Consider the following 8,131-nt stretch of genomic DNA (forward strand, 5'->3'; position numbering starts at 1 on the left):
ATCCTTCACCAATATAAATTGATGACAATCAATGGATTTGGCATACTACTTATTCTCGTAGAAAGGATTAAGATAGATATTGCGCAAACTTGGGAAGGTCTTGATGGAACCACCGGTAGGATTGAAACAACGAATAAATTGATATGATAACGAAGGAAGAGAACTCTTGAACGAACCACCGTAAGAATTGAAAATGAAAGTAGCAAAGGCACAATTCACTGAGAAGATTTAAAAAAATGAATAAAGATACTTGACGAAATATAAATATATGAGAACGAAGAGATCACGAACTGATTAGAGGATATTTGAATGAAGCACCGGTAAGATTTGGAGAATGGGAGCTGAAAACTTAGAACGAAGAAATCTTCTGAAATGATGGCCTTTGGATGATCAAGAAATGAAAACAACTCTGAAATGCTCCGGATGGGTAAGAAAAGAATTACGCGATTGGAAAAAATTATGAGAGGATGGCATCAAGTTAGAACCATGAATCTTCAAGAGAACGGAGCAAGATTCACGAGAAATTCTTCTTCGGTCTTCAAATGTGGAGAATGATGATGAGAAACACCACCAAAATTATTGAGACACTCCGGAACAATGGATACTAGAAATGATGAACCAACGATGAAAGAATTTGAAAGATCTTGGAGAAAGACATATGACTGATGATAACCCATTCTTACGTCAAACTTTTCCATGAATTCGAGAATAACTCTGAAAAGAATTAGAAGAGTCAGGTAAGATCCTGGAAAAAGACCTGTGGGTTAGGGCCCACTCAAAAGAAACACCGTTGAAATGATTACTTGAAAAGGAGATTGCACCGGTTGAATTAAATGGCTTGAATGAGGTAACAACCTCGAAATAGTTAGAATTGATGTGGAGTGGGAACACAAATCTTCTGAGATATCTTCATCACTCCGGAACAATTGAATAGCGAGAAGTGGAAGATTAAGAGGTGCACCGGTACGAGAAAAACATTTGAAACGAGGAAAAGATATGATCGACAAAGCTTGAATTTAATCCACCGGAGAAGAATACAAGAATGAAGAATGATGAACTTGAAGTTTCGTGAGCATCTTCATGGAAAATCACCGGATAAGAACATTGAAAGAAAAGAATGAAGAGACTTTGCATCAATAAAAAGGATACTTGATTAAGGAATCTGAGTCCTTGAAGAGAAGGGTGGGAGGGCGGGAAAACAAAGGCAACTTGGGGCAGATGAAACAAACAACGTTGAGAAAACTTATTATTGATCTTCCGAATGGGGAGAATGATGGGATCATCTCGAAGAGAAACGCACCGGCTGGAAATAGAATTAAGATGGCAAACTCGATGATCAAGAAGGATTAGTATCCACATAGGAATATGAGAACACCGCTTAGAATAAGGTATGGATTCGACATTTGACTTCGAAGCAACTCGAATACCACAAATAAAACAAAACAAAGGATTTGGCTTGCAGAATAAGCCGGAACAAACATATGATAGAGATTTCGTCCGAAGTTTTCGTGGTGGGGCCCACATGGGCTCGATCGTACAGCACCATCATGTACAAGGCAGTGCACATGACATACGAAGCGTCCCCGAGTCGGCATAGCCAAGGACTCTTTAAGACACTACGAGACCACTGTAAAACCAACCGTGTACAGGCGGACCACTAGACGTCGAACCCCAATCTCATATCATGCATCTGTCGGAAAGATATCCTAAGAGCTACTTGAATTCCCACTTATAAACTCCCGAAACTTTTTGGTTATGCAATCTGGTGTTGGGGATACAGGGGACACAAAATATATCACCCAAACTAACAATACCTAGATCCAGCTGTATCCATCCGTCAACACATAACCAAGAAAACTCCGGAAATCGTTTACCTCAACCTTCGAAAAGCATCCGTTATACGAGTTATGGCAATACTCCCGAACTCCCGCCCCAGTACTGGGTGGCGTCAAGGTGATCTCACCAAAAACTGCATAATAGAGATTTCGATGTCGGCGAAACTCAGGTATTCCAGAACTGCAACGATAAAATTGTGACGACAACACCTCGGAGCTCAACTCCCCGGGACACTGCCACAACCCCTAAATGTCAGGAGGCGCCAAGAACAATGTTCTCGTCACAAAACCATCGGAACGATTCCAAAATACCCGCGTGATCCTAAATTTTTTTAGTGAAATTTGAGGAGAGAAGAGTAAAACTTCTACGTCAGGAGGCCTCACCAGAGCGACGAAGGGACTGAGGAGTAAAAAGAATCCTACTCTCCGATATATATAATCCTAAGACTCAAAAACATTTTTGTTCTAGACTCAACAACGCGAGCGATTCGATCAAGCAGGGGGCTCCTAAGTAGGGGATGGCTCTGATTACCAACTTGTAACGCCCACGATGCGGCTATATCTCCCACGTGTCGAGGCACGACTTAGAGGCATAACCGCATTGTGGTTTTGTCGCAAGAAGGGTCATCTTCACACAATCCCATGTAAAGAACAAGAATGGGATAAAGAGTTGGCTTACAATCGCCACTTCACACAATACATAATTAAATCATACATCATTCAAGATACACACATAGGTCCGACTGCGGAACCAAAATAAAAGAAGACAACCCAACTGCTAGATCCCTGATCGTCCCAACTGGGCTCCACTACTGATCAACAGGAAACGAAACAACACAACGAACAAGGGCTTCATCGAGCTCCCACTTGAGCTCAGTTGCGTCACCTGCACTGGTATCATCGACACCTGCAACTGTTTTGGAAGTATCTGTGAGTCACGAGGACTCAGCAATATCACACCCGCGAGATCAAGACTATTTAAGCTTATAGGAAAAGATGGGGTAATGAGGTGGAGCTGCAGCAAGCACTAGCATATATGGTGGGTAACATACGCAAATAAGAGCGAGAAGAGAAGAAACGGAACGGCCGTGGAGCTAGCAATGATCAAGAAGTGATCCTGAACTCCTACTTACGTCAAACATAACCCGAAAGCCGTGTTCACTTCCCGGACTCCGCCGAGAAGAGACCATCACGGCTACACACGCGGCTGATGCGTTTTAATTAAGGTCAAGTGTCAAATTCTCAACAACCGGATATTAACAAATTCCCATCTGCCACATAACCGCGGGCACGGCTCTCGAAATTTTATACCCTGCAGGGGTGTCCCAACTTGGCCCATCATAAGCTCTCACGGTCAACGAAGGATAAACCTTCTCCCAGGAAGACCCGATCAGTCTCGGAATCCCGGTTTACAAGACATTTCGACAATGGTAAAACAAGACCAGCAAAGCCGCCCGATGTGCCGACAAATCCCGATAGGAGCTGCACATATCTCGTTCTCAGGGCAACACCGGATGAGACATCCTACGAGTAAAACCAGACCTCGAGTTTCCACGAGGGGGCCCCGCAGTCTACTCAGTTCGGACCAACACTCGAAGGAGCACTGGCCCGGGGCGGTTAAAATAAGATGACCCTTGAGTCTGCAGAACCCAAGGGAAAAGGGGATAGGTGGTAGCAAATGGTAAAACCAAGGTTGGGCCTTGCTGGAGGAGTTTTATTCAAAGCGAACTGTCAAGGGGGTCCCATAAATCACCCAACCGCGTAAGGAACGCAAAATCAAGGAACATAACACCGGTATGACGGAAACTAGGGCGGCAAGAGTGGAACAAAACACCAGGCATAAGGCCGAGCCTTCCACCCTTTACCAAGTATATAGATGCATTAATAATATAAGAGATATTGTGATATCCCAACATAATTATGTTCCAACAAGGAGAAATCTTCAACTTCACCTGCAACTACCAACGCTATAAGAGGGGCTGAGCAAAAGCGGTAACATAGCCAAACAACGGTTTGCTAGGAAGGGTGACAAAGGTTAGAGGTGGTTTCATGGCAATTTGGGAGGCATGATGTAGCAAGTGGTAGGCAGCGCAGCATAGCAATAGAGAGAACAACTAGCAAAGCAAAGATAGAAGTGATTTCGAGGGTATGGTCATCTTGCCTGAGATCCTGCAAGGAAGAAGAACGAGCCCATGAAGAAGACAATCGGACGTAGTCGAACGAATCCTCACAACTCCGGAACGAAACCGAAGCTAACGAGAGAAGCAACCCGGAAAGAAACAAACAACATAGTAAACAACCACCACATACACATGGCATGATGCACAATCAAGTATGATGCATGTCCGGTGTAATGAGACATGGCATGGCAAAGTGCAACAAACAATACTACAAGTTAAGTGGAGCTCAATATGCAACGAGTTGCATATTGACAAAACACCACAACAATTATTTAGTTCTCTCTTAGTTATGAACCCAACAATATTAAATGTTGATTAACGATGGCAAGAGGAAAAACATACGTAAACTAACTATTTAGGCAAGTTTAAATGAGACCGGAACAACAAACAACAATTCCGGAAAAACCCCATAAGCATATTTTGAATTTGCTACTGTTCTGCCATAAACACCATTTTAATGTTGTTAAACAGCAAAATAAACTGCACCAAGTTAAACTAGGCATTTTTCTACCCCATTTACATATAAAGTTTATTAAATTCCGAGTTACGGTTAATTAGTTATGAATTAAATCATTTTAACATGGCATTTAAGCAAATTTAAACAAACAGCATTTTAAATATTTTAAACATGGATGAGAGTGACATATTATTAAACTACACAAATTTCTGAGCATTTTACATGTATAAGTTATTTTAATCCGATGCACGGTTTATTTGTTATTAAATGCATGAAGAACAGGGGGTTTTCTGCAAAACAGTAAATCCTTGGGTAATAGCTAAATTCGCAGATCCTGAAAAAACATCACATGGGCCGAAAGTGAATAGGAAGCTCAACAGAGGAAAAAAAAAACAAGAGGAGGGGCGCTGGGGTGTGGCCTCACCCAGTGGGCCTTGGCCCGTTCGGCTTGTAGAGGGAGGCTGGAAGGGGGGCGCTGGGCCTGCTTGCTGGTGGCCCACGCGGCCGCTGAAGCTGGGCCAGGGGCGCTGGCTACGATCAACGCGGCAGGGACGAGCGGCAAGGAGGCAGGGGCTTGGCGCTGGCTCTCTGCTCCTCCCGCAGCGAGACGAAGCAGGGGCGCAGCACGGCGGGACCGCAGCGGCGGATGCGGCGGCTCGACGCAGGGGACTTGGCGTGGCGGCGCAGGGACGCTGGGCGTTCCTGGCTTCGGTCGAAGATGGGGCACCGGGATCGGGGAGAGCACCTACTGAAGATGGTGGCAGCGATCGGTCAGGGGCGTCAGGCAGAGAGAGTGGGGGGGAGGGAAGGGAAGGAGGCGCGGCACGGGCCTGCTAGAGGTGGCCGCCGATGGAGCTGCTGCTCACCTAGGCGACGACGAGGAGAAGGCCGCCGGAGGCGTGGGTTGGATTAGAGGAGGAAGGGGCGGCGCTCGAAGGAGGTCAGTGGAGGAAGGGCATCTCAGGCGCGCTCGGGGTCACTGACAACGGCGCCATGGGGCTCGGCTGCGTCTCTGTGGTGGCGCGATCCGGTGATGGCGACTGGAGCAGAGGACTTGAGGCCGCAGCGGGGTCGAGCTGCTTGACGGCGGGGCCATGGCGTCCTGTGGAGGCAACAGAGAGATGAGCGTGGAAACGAGAAGAGATAGAGGAAGGGAAGGAAAAGCAGGGAGGAAGGGCGCGGACGGGGACTGCCTGGGCGCGGAGGACGAAGGATGCGGGCGCAGGTGGAGGCGCACGGGAGGAGGAGCTCTGGTTGGTTGGATCGATGGATTGGGGGGGGATGAGGAGATCCCGAGGTGGGAGACGACAAGGTGGAGTGCGGCGGCGGCTAGGAGGATGGATGGGACATCTCCCTAGAAGTTAGGGTTTGTCCATATATAGATTAGGGGACTTTATATAGGGAAAGAAAGGGGTATTTTGGATCATCTGATCAAAATCGGACGGCTGAGAAAATATAGTTTAGGAAGTCCAATGAAGAAAACGGTGATGTTTTGTAGATGTTTGGGGATGATCCGAATCCAACGGTAACAACAAACCGGGTCGGGTACGGGACAACTTTCGGACGCGCGGGAGGGGATCGCGGGCTGACGAGAGAGGTTAGTTGGTTTGACAAGAGGGAACCGAAAACACGGTTGGTCTCGGAACGGTCAACGAAAGCAAGGGGGGAACGCGGCAACTACAATCGGATGCATGTTTTTAAAAAGAAAGACGGCAACGAGTGCCGATGCAATGCGAATGATGCAATGAAGAATGCAACAACAAAATAAATAACAGAGCTGACACGCAAAACATGGAACGCATCTGGAGCGTCGGTCTCGGGGCGTTACATCCGTCTCATCGAAGGTAGGACACCTAGCTGAGACCTTGATCATGCCTGCAATCGACATAACTAAAACTCTGGGCGGTTAAACCAAAATCACACAGAACAAGGGAGTACCTTGCTCTCATACCAATTGAAAGTGCGTTATATCGACTAGAGGGGGTGAATAGGCGATTTTTACAAATTCTTCACTGAGGAATTTCAAGGTGAGGAAATTCCTAAGCAGCGAACTACTTAGCAGCGGAATATGTACTCAGATGCAAGCAGAACAGAACAGATGCAAGCATAACAGAACAGAAGCACAATCATCATGATGAAATGAAAACAAGCACATAGTACAAGTAGTGTATAACCAGGATAAGCAGGCTGAAGACAAACTGACTGAAGAAATAGGATTGAGGAATTTGAGGAAGTCTTCAGTCAAAGTCTTCAAACAGTAACAATCAAGTACTTCAACACAAGAATGAGGAAATGGAAGGGTTGAGGAAATAGAACCAGTAGCTTGGTGAAGACGATGATTTGGTAGACCAGTTCCAACTGCTGTGACAGTTGTACGTCTGGATGGAGCGGCTAGGTATTTAAACCTGGTGACACACAGTCCTCACCGTATTCTTCTTGAGCTAAGATCACACAGACCTCGCCCAATCACTCGTGGTAAGTCTTCAGGTGACTTCCAAACCTTCACATAATCGGTCACTCGGTGATCCAAAATTTCCTCTTGGATGCTCTAGGTACTCCCTTGGAGGTAACAAGCATCGGTTCCACACAGGAACAATCTCTTCAGTGATGCTCAATCACTTTGGGTTTGTAGGTGTTTGGGTTTGTGTTTTCCTCACTTGATGATTTTCGCTCAATGTCCTCGGAGGATGGGATGCTCTCAATGACAAGTGTCAGTTTCTCTCGGAGCAGCCAACCAGCTAGTTTCTCTCGGAGCAGCCAACCAACTCCTCGGTTAGAACAAATTCCTCAGGGACCAGAAGATCTTCGTCTCTGTCACTGAGGAAATTGACTGAACTGTATGAGATTTCCAATGGCTCACTCGAAAGGATTGGGTAGGTGTAGGATTTTGAGATGAGCATCACTTGGAAACTTTTCCTTAGTTTTACCCCGACCCCCTTTAACAGTACGGTGTTTCCTATGAATCAAGAAAGAGAAAATGGAACTACGAAAACAAAATTCTTCATGCTTCATATTCCTCGCATGAATATCAAGTCTTCACGGTCACACCAATTTCTTCACTTTCAAAGTCTTCAGAAAGCCGAAGTCTTCAGCTGAAGACATTCATTTTTAGGGGTCGACTTTCATCGTAAATATCAAACTCCTCATAGACTTATAGACCTGTGTACACTCACAAACGCATTAGTCCCTTAAGCTATAAGTCTCCAATACACCAAAATCACTAAGGGGCACTAGATGCACTTACACTCCTCAAGAGCCAAACGATGACCATGCTCTTCCTCAAGCGCATTAGAGAGATCCGATATCTCATCGGCACAGTCACGACTATGCCCTTCCATCTTAGAGATGGTTTCTTCGTGAGCCTCGATCATGTCATTGGCTTCACCAAGTTGTTCCAAGAGAGCAACAAAGTGCTTCTTGGATTTACCCTTGAGCTTACTCATAAAAGACTCAAATTCATTTTCTTCCTCCTTCGACCCCTCACTTTCATCAATGCAATCCGTAAAGGAAGGATTAGTAGTGATGGTGGTTTTGATGTTGGGGTTTACCTTGTTGGTGGCTTTAGCCATGAGGCACTTGGCGATGATGTTCTCGTTGGGTGAATCGAAGAGGGACACTCGTGGAATTGTTGCAATGGCAATGGAGGCCATGGCAACCGT

Source organism: Triticum aestivum, chromosome 1D, assembly GCF_018294505.1.
Source record: "Triticum aestivum cultivar Chinese Spring chromosome 1D, IWGSC CS RefSeq v2.1, whole genome shotgun sequence".
NCBI classification, from domain to species: domain Eukaryota; kingdom Viridiplantae; phylum Streptophyta; class Magnoliopsida; order Poales; family Poaceae; genus Triticum; species Triticum aestivum.